The following is a 15,834-nucleotide window of genomic DNA, read 5'->3' as shown; positions in this document are numbered from 1 at the left end:
TTAAAATTTACTTAAAACCTTAGAATCCTTATATGTATTCAATTCATCTACTTTTCCATATTCTCAATTTATGTTAAAATAATTTAAATTTTTAATAAATTACGTAACATGAACATACAATTTTTTATTCAAATAATATTTATGAACTTATTATGTGTTTGTGTACATAATTTTAAAATTTTCTTTGTATATAAATATTATTTTTTTCACATCTCTAATAAAAAATTTCCAAGATTTAAGAGCATTGTAGTAAAAACACAAATATATAAAAATACAAAAAAGCCAATTTAATGTTTTGTAAAATTACATTTTTGGAATGACGTACGTTATTTATAAATATTCGGTAACACTTTATAAAGAAAATTGACAATTGTTTTTATATCAAACAGTATAATAATGACAATATTGAACATATTAAATTTTAAGAAAAGAACAAGTAAATGAACAAAAATAAAATATTAAAATTTATTGAATATTTTTATTTCTTTTGTTTTATGTAACAAATTTTAACAATAAATTTTATTAAATTGTGTATAATAAATATTAAATAAATTATGATTTATTTTTGGAATTTGTGAATTACACAGGGATAAAGCGGATTATTGTGAATTTCACTTGAAAAATCTTAATTTGGACAAACTTACTGATTTTATAACAGTTGTCTTTAAAAGCTAACCATTCTAAAATACATGATATTTATGTTTTGTTTGAAAATTTCATTAGCAAAATTTTGACAATTATTCACACTGCAAGTGCGATTCATAATAATAACTCAATAAATTACGAATTTCAGAATATACTTTCCCTACTTTCTCGTAATTTTAGTAGTACAAGTGATATATCCATCTCCTTGATTCTAATAAGGGTGTAAGGGTTTCTCAATAAATCATTGTTCAATTGTTTGTATAAATTTAGTTTATAATTATTGAAACTTGTTGTAACATTGTGAATCACGCTTACATAGTGTTTAATATTAAAAAATACGATGTTATAGCAAATAATTGAGGAAGAAATGTCGTCAATTTTACAATTGTCATAAGAAATTGAATTTTTCAAATTAATATAAATTAGAAAACCTTTTAACAAAAACTTATATCGTGTACCAGAAAATTTTAAATGAAATGTAAGAAGCGTAAAGATTCTTTATGATCAAAAATCGAAAAGCAAAAAAAATTTCTAAAATTTTGTTACAATTACTAGAATCAAATAATAAATAATTACTCAAATTTATTCATTTTGAATTTTGAAGCAAAATAATCTTAAAAGTATTTTTATCTTCAAGTATTTGAAGAAAATTATTGCTCTGCCATTGAATTTTATAAATTAATTAAATATTTTTTTAGAATTTATGAGATACTAAAAAACCTAAACAAAATTTTCAATTGTGTAGAACCATAAATGTACATTCGCATAAAATTATAACGCATTTGTTTTTTATTAATTATTTATTTTAAATAAAATATAAAACAGAAATTCAATGCCAAGCAATTTAAGAGTTATAGATGAAAAATTAGAGCCTCAGCATATGCTTTTATTTCAAAAAGTTAATAAAATTATTTACAATCCTTTTATACCTTGAATATGACTTTGAATATTTATAATTTAAAAGGATAATCGTTAGTGACCTCAAAAGCACAATTATTTAGAATAGAAATTGATCCAAGGACTGTTCAATGTACATTAATTAAATTTCTTTATTATACACAAAATGAACATAGTCTATATTTATTGCATTCAAGTAATATTTGAAATATTTTTCATTTAAATTACTAATTAAAAATGTTAAATATTAAAATTCAAAAAACATACTATTTTTTTTAACATTTTACTCTCGGGAATAAATTTCTTTTACGTAAACTAAAAGAAGAAACGAATTTTTCTTTTACAAAACTTTTGGTTGGTTTAAGGAAACCATTTATATAATTTTTAAGAATTTTTGAAAAAGAAATTAATTTCACTATAAATTCGTTGTATATAAAAAAGATCAAAAACCGAAAACTTCACAGAATATAAGCAAAATAAAATTTTCGCAAACATTAAAATATTAAAAAAATTAATATTCAAATCACGTGTTGATGTGTGACTTAAATAATAGTGCCATAATATAATAAATGAATTTGTAGTAAACCAATGGTTTTTATAGAAGCACATTTCGTTTTAATAATTGAAATTTGTGAAATGTAGTGGTTTCGGTTTTTGTTTTTGTTTAAATTAATCTTTTAACACATTTTTTTGTTGCATACCTTCTGGATAAGCCATGACAATGACAAGTAAAGACGAACTCAAATTGTTCAAAAGTGAGAGTAAAAGATGTTTGTTGTTTCGGAACAATAAGCTGTCAAAAAATGACATTTTTAAAAGTTTGAAGAATAATAAAAAACTGAAAGGCAAGAGGGGATATAAGCAAAAAAAAATCTTGTTCTAGAAAAATGAGATTTTCGACAGTATTCGTATGAAATTACAGTTTTCTATTCTGTAGGCCAGGAAATAGGATATGCAAAAGCAAAAGCTTGACTGATGGTCTCACGGTGTGAAATTAAAAAGCACATTTTTTAAAAGAGTGCAAAATAAGGAAAATTATTAATAACATTTGCTTTTTACAAAAAATTAATTTTTTATATTAGTATTATATATTCATCTGAGATTGTAATAATTATATTTTGTTTTCAAATCTATGTTCGTATGTATATTCACAGTCACACTACAAATTTATGACTTGCCGCCTTACGCATACCACAAATAAAAGAATTTTATAAAATTTAATGATGAAAACTTTAAAATTTCCATTCAATAAAAACTATTATACTTTATTATGAACTCGTGCATATATACATACATACATACATACATATATTCCATATTTTGGGTGAATTTTTTGTATTTCTACACATGTGTGTGTCTAGTTACTAAATAATAAAATAAAATAAATTCGAGGTCAATAAAACTTTTTTCTATATACATGTATGTTGTGTATGTACAAACATTTATACATATATCTAAATTTGTGTTATTTACTTAAAACGCTTACCTATATATATTTTAATTAGTCACATATGAATAACTTTATGTTATGCATGTGTGCTACCCATTTCAATTTAATTGAGGAAAATCCTTTTATTTTGCCTTGAATTGAATTATTTGAAAATATTATTTTATTATCTGTTATGTAAATTTTGTATGTTAAAAATTTATTTCGGTTCTTCCGATTGAAGACAATTAAAATTTGTAGAGAATTGGAGAATATACGTACATACATTATGTAAATTAAAATCAAATTGGTATTTATTAAATTTGAGTTGAGTTTTCCTTCTAGGATCATTTTGTTAAACAAAAAATTTTTATTTGAACTTTTATTTTAATTTGGAATTTTTTGAAATCAAGTAATGTTTTCTCTTGTCCGTTATTTGAGGTAAACGAAAGGGTTAAAGTATTGTAAATTATTTTGATTTACATGAAAGCTTTACACAATCAAGGTTTTACTTGTTCCATATACCATTTTATGAAAGAAGCATAAGGCTGAAAACTATTGGTAAAAAACCCGATTTTTTGAAAAATTGTCGATTAAGACCTTTATTTTTGACCTCGATTAATTATTATTGAACTTGAACAATTTATTTGACTACTTATGCATGCATTTAAAAATCTTGTAAGTTGCTATTTACATCTATTTTTTTTTATAAAAATATTTCGCTTTATTTTATTTGGCCAAATGCAAGTAATCGTATCTTCTCAATAGATTAAGCATGTCTGGTATTTCAAGATTTTAAATTTTTATGTTGGAATATTTTTAGTACTCATCGTCCTAAGTATTAAAAGAGAAATTCCTCATGAAGTGAAATTAAATTTATTGATTCCTTTCCTTCGTACAGCTAAAGGACGAGAAGGAAAATTTAAATTTCTAAAAGGGAACTGGTCACGCATTTAGAACAATTTTCAGTAATAATAATCTTATTTTATTACTATGACTGCAATGATTATGTTCACGTATTACTAAATTTCTGCTCAAATTTTTTTTGTACTCTTATCAAACGTGATTTAATAAAAAAGTACTTACTATCTATAATCCAGCAAGTATCTATATTTGTAGCCAATTTTAAAAGGGAAGAAGTACAAAAACAAATTGGTTTGTACAGAGCTTTTAACGGAAATGTTTACATAACAAGTATAAATCTACATTATTATGTGAATATATTTGTTCTATTTAATACATGTACATATATATGTACATGCAATGTGTGTGATTTTCTTATGAACGAAATGTCATTTTTTATTGTATATTTTTCCTTTTTTTTTTGTATATTTTAAGGATATCAATTTTAATTTATTTTGTTTACTTTCTTATGTCTAATTGAGATTTTTTTTTGTAAAATGGTCAGGCTTTAACCATGCAATAATTAAATGGGCTTTTATTAATATTTTGTTAGTTAAGTGATTTCCTATTTTATGTGTACTCTATAAGAAATATTTTGTTTTTAAAATGGAGTTGTTTTATGAAATTGAATTATTAAATGCTATAGGTCAGGATTTATTTTACTTTTTTAAAAATTTAGTTAATTGTTAAAGTAAAACCAGAATTATTAGAGTTTACCGTGTCACACTACTTCGTACGACTACTTTTTTTCTCAATAATATGCACATTGCTATTCAGTAAGTGCTGCATAAGCTCATACAATCTCAAAAAGTTTTGCCAAAAATAATGGTCATAATTCCAAATTAGTTCGTGTAAAATTTCTACGCTGTAGCTTCTATAGTTTTGATAATATATGTATAACCAATAATTGTTAATAAGTTGTATGGCAGCTACCCAAATCACTGCTTCGATTATATCCAATTTAAATTGAGTTCTAACATTTACTATATAGAAAACCATTTGTGAATATTTTGTAAACTTTATAAACTCACTTAGTTTTTGAGTTATCACTGGGACGGAAGGACAGACATCAGACGGCCAAATTGATTCAGAATTCGACACTGTTGAAAAAAATACTCTTGTGTTCATATTTCAGTCTGTGAGCTCTAAGCGTTATGAGTGGAGTGAGAGATTTATAATATTCTTCGAACATAGGTAACTATCTATATTCTTTTACTGTCTATATCCTGTATAAAATGACTTTCAATCTCATTAAATAGCTACTTAGTTACAAATTTGCCATTTTTAAGAAATTACTTTAATATTTTCTAGGAAAAATAATTATTTTATTCTTATTATTAACGATCAAAATCATTTGCCTTTTAAATGTTGAAATTATAACATTTGGGAATATTTGGAAGGATTAAAGTTAAAAGTTTTCTATATTATGAACAAAATCATTGATTTTATCATTAATATTTGTGTTTTATATATAGAAGATATAGAAGAAGAAAATTTGTTACCACAATCATTAATTTATTGAACGGAAATTTCCTTTGAATAATGTGAACAAATTCATGATTTCAAAATTATACAAAACCTTCACATTTACAATATTCAGTCCCCTTAAGCAGATTACGTAAATCAAATTCCATGACTCATTATACACACATAGTTATGCCTATAAAATTTATAATATTAAATGTAAACTAAATAATTAAAATAATATAGGAAGGAGTTATTGGATTTCTGTGATTTTCGCCTGAATAAAATTAAAAAGATTAACATTTTTAGCAAATAAAAAAATAATCTTCTTATTTTTATTTCACACCTAATTATTAATTGTTTCTGCTTAATTACGCTGATGATAAATTTTTTTTTTTCAGGAAAATTTTGTAATTTTAAAATTATCTTGAAGTCAAATAATTTTAAAGTAGGTGTATAGAATTGATTTATATTAAAAAAAAATGATTAAGTAGATTTTATGCATGAACACGTAAATAAAATTTTTTAGTAAGTAAACGCGAATTTATAAAAAATTCCAATGTAAGAGTTTTTTACGCGTAGAATTATTGTTTTAGTTTTTGAATGTGATTTTATTGAAAATTTAAAATTTTTAAAAATAATTATGGAATTAAATGGCGAGATATTTTTATTTTTTAAATTTTTATTTTGATTTTAATATTTTAAGAAATGTTTTCTTCAAATTTCAACTATTTTAAATCAATTACACACTATTGTTTTTGATTTTGTGGGTAGACCTAGACATAAACTTCTAAATATATGAAATTTCAATAAAATTAGAATTGCGTTATTAGAAGAGTTTTGTACTCCCACTAAAATTAATTTTATTTTCATACTCAATTACTATTTGAATGTAATTAAAAATAAGGTTTTTTTCCCCCCTGGTAGTTATTTAAAAATAAATTTAAATTATTAATGTATAGTTTTTATAAACAAAAATATTTTTATAATTAATTTTTATTTATAGAAATGTGTGTAATTCAAATTGATTATATGTAGAACTAATTCATCAAGTAATTAGAAAATAATAATTAAAGTTCGAGTTTTAAAATAATAATTAATTTGTTTGTGAAAATATTGTTGAAGAAATTGGTCTTTAAAAACCCAATGGTTCGGACTAATAATTTTGTTATACTTTCAATATTAACATTTGAATTGAAATATATATTTTGCTGCACCATTGATTTTAAGGTCATTCATATTGAATACGATTCATTCATAAACGGAATTCGACTGGTTAGCTGTCAAAGATTGCAGTTTTCAATTAATAATTTATTTGTAGTAAGTAAATGTTAAATTCTGCTAAAAATTGTATTTAAAATTTATTTTCCCCGTCGGTCACATGTGTCTTTAATTCTTATGTCGAAAATCTTTTTATAAGACTGCCAAACAGATGCAAAGCATATGAGTATATAAAAGAACGACTTGAGTTAGAAAAATCTTCCTCTCATGTTGGCCTTGTGCGAACTAGTGACTGAACTCCTGTTTTTAGAAGAACGCCCTATATTTACTGAACCATAATGGTTATTTTGTTGTTCTCTACGTTGGTTTCTGCCGTTGTTTTTATATTGTGCATGTTTCTGGTGCCGACATTTATTCTTAATATTATTATTCAAACAACAATTTATTTTATTCCGTAAGTATTCATTATCTTTTGTGTTAGTAATAAGCTTTGGCATATTTTTTTTGAAATAATTTCGTATCTCTTCGTATAACGTACTATAATAAGATCAATTCAATATTTCATAATCTCGTTTATATTTTAAAATTTTTGCTTTAAATTTTCGTTAAAGTTTTTGTTTTTTAAATAACCTCATTTTCTGGCGTCAAATTACAAAAAAAAAATTTCCCTCTTTTAAACGCACAATGTTTGGATAACCATCTGTTATTCAAATAATAAATTTAATATTTGCGGACAATTGAATATCCTTTAAAAATAAGTCTTTTATTTTTTTACAAATTGATTTCAATAAATAAAGACCAAAAATTCCAATAAATGAAAAGTGTACATATAAGAGCTGCTATGAAAATGAGGAGGAAAAATTATAGAATTCAGTCACGTAAAACAAATTTTACTGTAATAAAATTTTTGCAACAAAAAAAAAAAGATCAGAAAAAAAGGATGAACGTTTCATTCGTAACAATGGTATTTTTTTTTTTTTTGATTTTCAGAGTATTTAATATTTTTTCTTCATTGTTTATTTGGAATTACACAATATTACGCCATAGCATGAGAACGTCATGACTGCAAAATGTCGTAATTATAGTAAAAATGTCAAGTTTACATAAAAAATTATGATATTTCGTTATTTTTATCGCGTTGTTCTCGTCTTTGAAAATTAAATATCGAATATATAATTTTGTTTTATAGATTTAATTGCACAAAATAATTGGTCTATTTTGGTGCAATGTAAATTTTCGATCTCTTTTCCGCCTATATTCATGTATGATGGTTTAATTGAATTTTATGTTTGTAATTAGTTCGGGTAATGGCCTCATACATTAAAAAGCATTTGATAAATGTATTATTCTTTAAGAAATCAATAGCGTTATTAATCCAAAATTCTTTAAATTTAAATTGTGACGATAAATACTAAGTATAGGAATAAAATTTAATGAATTTAATTCAAGATGGGCAATTATTTTATGCGTAGATAATGGTTGCTACTTTTATTATTATTGCATTATAAAATAAGGATAAGTATAGCTTTTAAACTAATACAACATCATTTCATAAGAATTTTATATTTATTTATTTATTTATCAAAAACATTATAATATTATTATTTTTTTAAGAGTAAAATAATAGTTTGGCCTCTGATATCAATGTTAAATTATGCAAAATAATAAAATTACTATGATTATTTTCATAGAAATTATAATTTATTTGTATCCTTTCCAAATAATTTTATAATAATTGAAGTATATATATTTATATATTGTGCATTTCGAAAGAGCCCGGAGATCAGTTTTGTTACGTTTAAATCACTATTACTATTATTGTTGATTATTTTATAAAAGTTAATATAGAAGTTAATCAAATAATTTCATCACTGATCCACGGTTGTACTTAATAATTTTTCTCGGTAATTTTTGATTAACTACTTAAAAATACTTCTACTTGAATAAGAAAAGGAATCTATGCATATTTTTACAGAAAAAACTTAATTTTCATTCGAAATTTCGAAGGGTATTATAAATTTGCGTTATCGTTTGTAACGTTAAGAAATAATGGTCTTAGATATAGACATAAGCGTCGTTAATTAGCGTCGAATTCTGAGTCGACTTAAGAATTTTATCCATCCGCTTCTCTCAACTGATTTATAACGGTACTCGCAACTGCAAATACCGGAATTCTATTTAAATTGGGTGTGATCGAGGCAGGAGTTCGAGGAGAAGCTCTAATTTTTCAAAAATTATTTGGCTATATCTCAAATATTATTAATTCTATAATATCGAAATTTCGCACTTCGCAAAGCAAATATACTATATTACTAAAGCTGTTATGTGCAATGAAAATCTTTGAAAATTTTTTGATTTTTTGTGGTGATCACCATACAATTCAATAAGTATTTGGTCGTACATTACTGAAATCAGTAAAATGTAATAAGTATTTGGTCGTAAAATATACTGAAATTACATTGCTGAAATTTTCCATAAATGATTGAAAATAAGGCCGGTATTATCACGAAAAATCTCTGATATGGTAAGACTTTATAGATATGACAAAGTTAATAGGGCAAACTCTACTTATTCTCGTTTTTACAAAAATCTCAAAAATATTAAAAAATTTTTTATAATTTTTTGAAGTAAAATTCAACTTTAAATGGACAGTATTTTTTTTGGATATTAGACAAAAGTTTTTCTTAAATTTAATACAAAGATTTCATTTAAAATTGTAGTGGGAAACTAAAGAAAAATTTTATTCTGGAATAAAAACTTTATATTTATCCTTTTAATTTATTTTCCTTTGCTACTATGATTGAACTATGTGAACAGCCTTAGAAGATTGATCTCTTTCCTATATTACTACTTGTATAATGGAAGATTTTCTTATTACCTTAAATTATATCTAAAAAAAATATATAAATGTATATGTACAAAGCACTTGTATACATATATACAAATATTAGCTTTCTTAATTAAAATTGTAATTACCTTTGTTAAGGAAAACATTCATGTTAAATTATGCGTATGAATATAAAAATATATTTTCGCTTCTTTTCGTTTTTTTTTTGTGCTACGAGTATAATAAGAAAACATAAGATTATACATGTACTATGTATGGTTGTATATAATAAAAAAAATTATACATACTTGAATGAATGCGTATGTATGTGTGTATAAAATCAACAGGTGAAATTAATGTATTTTATTCAAATATAAGGCGGATATATATTTTTTTTGCTTTCCTTTCTAGACTAAATTAAGCGCACCGATTATTTAAAAGGACTTTTTTTTATAATTTTTATAAAGAAAATTTATTATAATTCTTCTTCATTTCGAATTCAAATATTTATTCTAAATATTATACGGCAATAGAATATTGTATATAAAATTATTATTCGGCGTGAGATTTTTCATGGTTGGATACTCGTTTCATGGGGGAACCTTTGTATTTAATTAAAATTATTTTATTCTACAGTTGAGGGAGGGTTAAGCTTTAAAGAGAAATGGGGTATGTTGAATGAAAATTATGGGAAAATCGAAGTATTATCGGTTGCTAATCGGCTAAAAACGGATTAAATTCTGACACTTAAAATTTACGAGTACATGAAATAGTCAAAGATAACAAAAATAAATTTTAAAATTATTAAAATACTTTCCAATATGTTTGCACCACCATGAATGTCATGCACAAAATCAAAAATTTTAAATTTTCTTAACTTTTAATTCATATTTCTCTTAAAGTCGCTTTAAAATGTGAGTTTATGTCAAACATAGAGCACAATTTACGCGAAGACTTAAAAATTTAAAATTTTCATATTTTTTGTTAAAAATGTTTTCGTAATTGCTTTGGGAATAATGTGACAGGCTAAAATTAAAAATTTAACCTTTAACAAAAGATATAAAAAATTTTTATAAATACGTGCCGCGAGTTGTTTTATTGTTCTCAAGTATAAAATGCTATTTATAAACGAATTTTATTTAAATAAAATGTAAGATAATCGAATTCAATTTTTCCTACATAAGAGTACAAAAAAAATCGCGACGTTATTACTCTAATTTTTAATTGTATAGACTGTTTATTTTACTTGAAAATTTTGTAAAAATTCATAGGGGGCACATAACGATAAATTTATTGTGAATTGACGCGATTTATTATGACATTTATGTGACAAAAGAACACTTATTGTTATATGTATGAATATTCTTTATGAAGCCGATTTATTTTAAAAATATTTTCTTAATTGTAAGTGAGTATGTGATTAATACAAAAATATTACGTATACATTTTAATTTTAAAGTTAATTTGAGAATTTTTAAATTATTCAATTAATTATGGAAGCCATAAATATTTTCTTTGTTTTTGACGTTTTGAGTTGACATTTTAACCAAAACAAATTATTTTTTGTATGAAACTTTTAAGTCTAGCCAGCCATTAGTTGAGCTGTATGATTAATAGAATTGTGAATTTCATAAATAATGTAAGAGAGAGAGAGAAAGTTTTTTTATATGCATTTTGTTAAATTTAGAGAGTAAATTAAAATTATTTTTTTTTAGTGTACCCACTTCCATTTCTTTTTAGCCCTTTTCTGAAAATGTTTTGAAAAAAAATGTTTATTAGTTTAACTCCGTCCATCCGGACAACTGTAAAAGATAGATGGCTGAAATTTTACAAACAATTAGATCTTTGATAGAAACTTATTTCCGTTGAAGAAAATTTTTACCTACATCTCTACCTCTAAAAGTTATAGCTCCTCAAAATCCTAAAATTACAATTTTTTGATTATTTATTGTAACAAAAGCATAAGAATTTTTACAATTCTGCAAAGGCAGTAAGATAGTGTGGGGTTTCTTCCATTGTGGCATAGCATAATTCAATAAAAATACGAAATGACTGCTAAAACCGTTATCTAAATCCGTTTTTTGCAAATTTTTAATATCGTTTTTACTCTAGACAATAAGTTGTAGCAGCTTTTAGATATTAATAAATAGTTTATTTAGTTAGAAGGAGAGTTTTTTTCACCTTCACCTCGTGTCAAGGCATCACCTCTCGTAACTTGTAAAATTTGAATTTTCGGCTTCTAATATATCCGAAACTGCAAGCCTTTCTAAAAGTTAAAGGTAAATTCCGTGCCTTGAAAAATTATGATTATTTTTTCTTTACTCACGTAATTAACCCTTCAATTCAAGTATTAAGTTATTATATTTTTAATTTTGGAAATATTTTGGTATAAGCATGAATGTAATTTTAGTCTTGAAGAGAAAAAGTGCTACTTTACAAACCATTCGCTTGATCCAACTTTATTTGTTATTTATTGCGTAACATTAAAATAATTATTGTGCTTTATGATTTCTATAAAAAGGTAAGAATAATTTTAAATTTGTAGTAATGAAAACTTTTAACCAAAATTGTATGGTAGCATTGGTGTCAGTAACCTTATTTATTTTGCCTTATTTAAATGATTATTAAAATTATGTTTATCAAAATTTATGTGTTACAGGAATGGATAATTTTGGAAAATAATCTCTTGTTTACATTAATCCTGTTTTTGAGTGAACTTCTTCTGGGAATTATATAGGAATTTAAACATAAAACATTCCGTAGTGTATCGCCTTATGAAAAGAAGAAATTAAAAGAGAAATGGTTAGTCGTATTTATTCTTGGTATTATTCCTGCTATCTGTGAAAAATAATAATGTCAAATACCTTTTATGGAATAGTTTTTTTTTGCTTTTATGATAAAATTTTCCTAGAACTTAGGGAACAGTTAGAAAGAGCTATATAAATCCATTTAAAAAAGCCACTCGTAATTATTTTCCTTGAGTACTTTTGAGTGTAATTAATCCTTATAAGAGCGGCTCAATTATAATAAAGTAAATTAGTTTTTCTTTAGAAGAAATTATAAATTGTTAAAATATTAGAATATTAATTTAAATTTTAATTATACGGAAAAATTATGTATGACTTAAAGGGTTTTATAAGCACTTAAAGTCTTAAATTATATTAAGATGCATTTAAAGTGTTTAAAGTTTCTCAAAAATTTTATATATTGCTGATTCATTGGGTTGAATGTCAATCGATGAAAATTTCCAATATTTCTCATGTTGCGTCAAAATTTTGAAGTTTAAAACAAAAAACATCATAAATCAACGAGTTTATAAAATTTTCGTTGTATCATTCAAATCAATGACTCCCAATTTGAATATACCTTTAAGGAATAAGCATTATAAGTGGATGTGTTGCTTGGATGTTATATGAAAATTCACACATTCCGCACCGTATGATTTGCATATATATATAATAAACATTCGGCTGACATTTACATGACAAAATTAAAATTTTATTAACTGCATAAAAAACAAAATTAAAAATTTGTTCTTCTTCCATAGAATATCAGCTGTGTAGGTGGAAATTTTAAATATTTCAATTATAATTACATAACTTTTAATGTTATTTAACACAAACATAATGTCGTAATAATATCGTTTATTTGTTGAAATTTTCAATTACATAAAATATATTTAAATATCAAATATTTTTACAAATTTGAGTTTATATTTGAAGAATAAAATGTTACTCTTGTTCTTTCAACAATACTCGTATTTGTTCTTTTTTTATAATTTATAAAATTCAAGCTCTGGTGGTGCTCATATTGTGCACTGAATCATTTTGTATTATTCGTCGAATATTCAATGAATATGATTTTTTAATAATTTTGATCTTAAGAAATTCAGTAATATTTATGATTCCTTCCTATTCATGTTATTTGGTTTTAAATTCAATTATAAAATAAAAATCATTTTAATCAGAATAATTTTGAATACAATTAAAATAAAATTAACATTACAATTGTCAAAAAGAATGTGGGTAAATTATGCTATTTTCAATATTTTTTAAATTTCGAATTAAAAAGTAAATTATTAAGAAAGCTGACCATTGGTGCAATGGTTATGACACCGGTGCTTCAATCGAAGAGTCTTGGGATCAATCAGTGGTCAGGTCACTATAAAAATTATATTCAATATTATTGCTTAATATACAATACTTATAAATAGTTAAGTGTACAAGTGATTTTCATATACTCATAATATTCGTTATTAAAAACTAAGAAAAATAAACAATAATTATTAATAACCTTAAATATATAAATATAAATAAAAAACTACAGCAGGCTAGTCACCTTCTTATTTAAAACTCTATGACACAATGAAACTGGGGGATGACTATCTATGATGCATGACTATCTCCTAAGAGGATCGTGGGGCCGGTTATGAAGCATTGTGCAACTCCAACTAATTTGAAGTTTATCCTTTAAATGGATGTACATTAAAATCACACAATAAAAAAGCAAAAGTGAAAATCGGTCACATGTTCCTAAATGTATTAAAATTTCGAAATTTTTTCGATATTAAGAGTACATTTATTAGGAAGAGCAAAAATTTGTAACAAATTCCTTAAATTTGAATAAACGCCATCTATTCACGAAAAAGAATATTTAAGCAAATTAAAATTCTTAAAGCCTAAAAATATGTAATATTTTCATATTTTCATATTTCTATTTGGTTTATTGTTTATGTTCTCATTTTGTGCACCACACATGCATAAATATTATTGTATACATATGCTATACAAATATACATACATACCATTTCATGCATATGTCAATAACGGGTTTGAAAATTTTTTTTGATAAACCGAAAATGAAAACAAAAATATTAACACTGTGTCATTTTCATTTTATTATTTGTATTTTTCTTGTTGTATTGTTCTTACATTTTTTTTATGTACACACGTATCATAAAATTTATTATTAAATAAATATATAATTTCAACTTCCTTTAAAATTTTAGCAACGTTCTTGTATATTTTTATTATTTTGTCATTTATATGGTACTTTATCTTTTTGGGGGCTCATAAGGATATTAAAAGAAGAGAAAAGAAAAGAAAACTTTTTTGTATGGGTCTGAAGGAATTTGAAAAGCATGTGTATTATAAAATTTACATTATAAAAAGTACATAATGCTTACATAATTAAATTATATATATATATAAATTTAAATGAACCGAATGGGTGTTAAAGGTTATATTGGGAAGGTAAAGAGTACATGTGGCTTTTTGCTTATTGTACATATATCTAGGTAAAGATTAAAGGGAATATGTGAATAAACATGATTAATAGTAAAGCTATTAAGGTAAAATATTATTGAAATTATATGGCAAATATAAGGGGTACACACACGGTAAAATTCTAATTTCAAAAATGTCAGCTGCAATTATTTAAGAGTTATTAGTTTCTTATAGAGTTTATTACAAATTCAGTAATTATTAATGCTATAAATTCAATTTAAAATGTGTTGTTTCTATCCAAATTTATATTTGTTGTGTTAAATTACATATCAATATTTTGGGAGCTGAGATTCGGTTGGAGCACTATATTTGAGTGTTCGTCTGATTAAATGAAATTAAAAGCGACATCTTGTAATTGTAGTCAGTTTGCTGTAAGATTTATTAATTCTTTTAATAACAAAAACCCCATGGAATTGGTCAGCAATCAAATTCAACCAATTTTTTTCTTGGAATCCTATAAAAGTTGATGAATATTTGAAACAAGTTCTCGGTGAAACAAATTTTGATTGGTAATTAAGTCCAAGTCACTGATTAATTTTTAAAATTATTAAACTCGTGGAAAATTTTCCTTTATAACATTTTAATTCTTTTTAGTAATTCTGGCACAATAAACTCATGAAATAAAAGCACGAAATATCCGAAAAACCTTATAAAGTAATTTTTGCCATTTCCAACGAATGAACAAAATTAAAAATAAAGGAAACATTTTTGTTTAATATTCCCCGAGGGACTATATATACATTTAACTGTCATTTTAATATAAATAATAATGTGATAGAAAAACGTGGATAGAATATGTGAACAAAAAAAAAAAAAACAAAAGCAAATTTACAAGAATTGCATAATTACAAATCAATGTGTTCGCAAGTTAAATTACTTTTTGATTTTGTTTATAAGTGTGTAAGTCTCATAAGAAGACTTTGTTAAATTCTTACTTATGAGAATAAGGAAATTTAAAAAAAAAAATTAATTCGCAGAAAGAAATTAAGGAAACTTTCCGATTGTATGTGAATTAATTCTCATTTTACGATAATGTCATCGTTTACTTAATTACTCTTTTAGCAATGTTAAAAAGTTCACGATATTGTAATTTATTACGATCAAAAATAAATTTAACAAAAAAATTAAAAATTAATTATATTCTCACACCTTTAAGGTTTCATTTT

The 15,834-nt window shown here is 24.0% G+C and overlaps 1 protein-coding gene across 1 annotated transcript in view; it reads left to right on the top strand.

Annotated features, from left to right (window-relative positions):
• The window catches only part of LOC129611781 (allatostatin-A), a 64,578-nt gene that overhangs the window by 8,060 nt on the left and 40,684 nt on the right, over nucleotides 1-15,834 (top strand). The window lies entirely within an intron of this gene.

The sequence above is a fragment of the Condylostylus longicornis genome, unplaced genomic scaffold (genome assembly GCF_029603195.1).
Source record: "Condylostylus longicornis isolate FDR11 unplaced genomic scaffold, ASM2960319v2 ptg000055l, whole genome shotgun sequence".
NCBI lineage: Eukaryota > Metazoa > Arthropoda > Insecta > Diptera > Dolichopodidae > Condylostylus > Condylostylus longicornis.
Note: the sequence above shows the minus strand (reverse complement) of the source record. Positions and strands in the feature narration are given on the sequence as shown.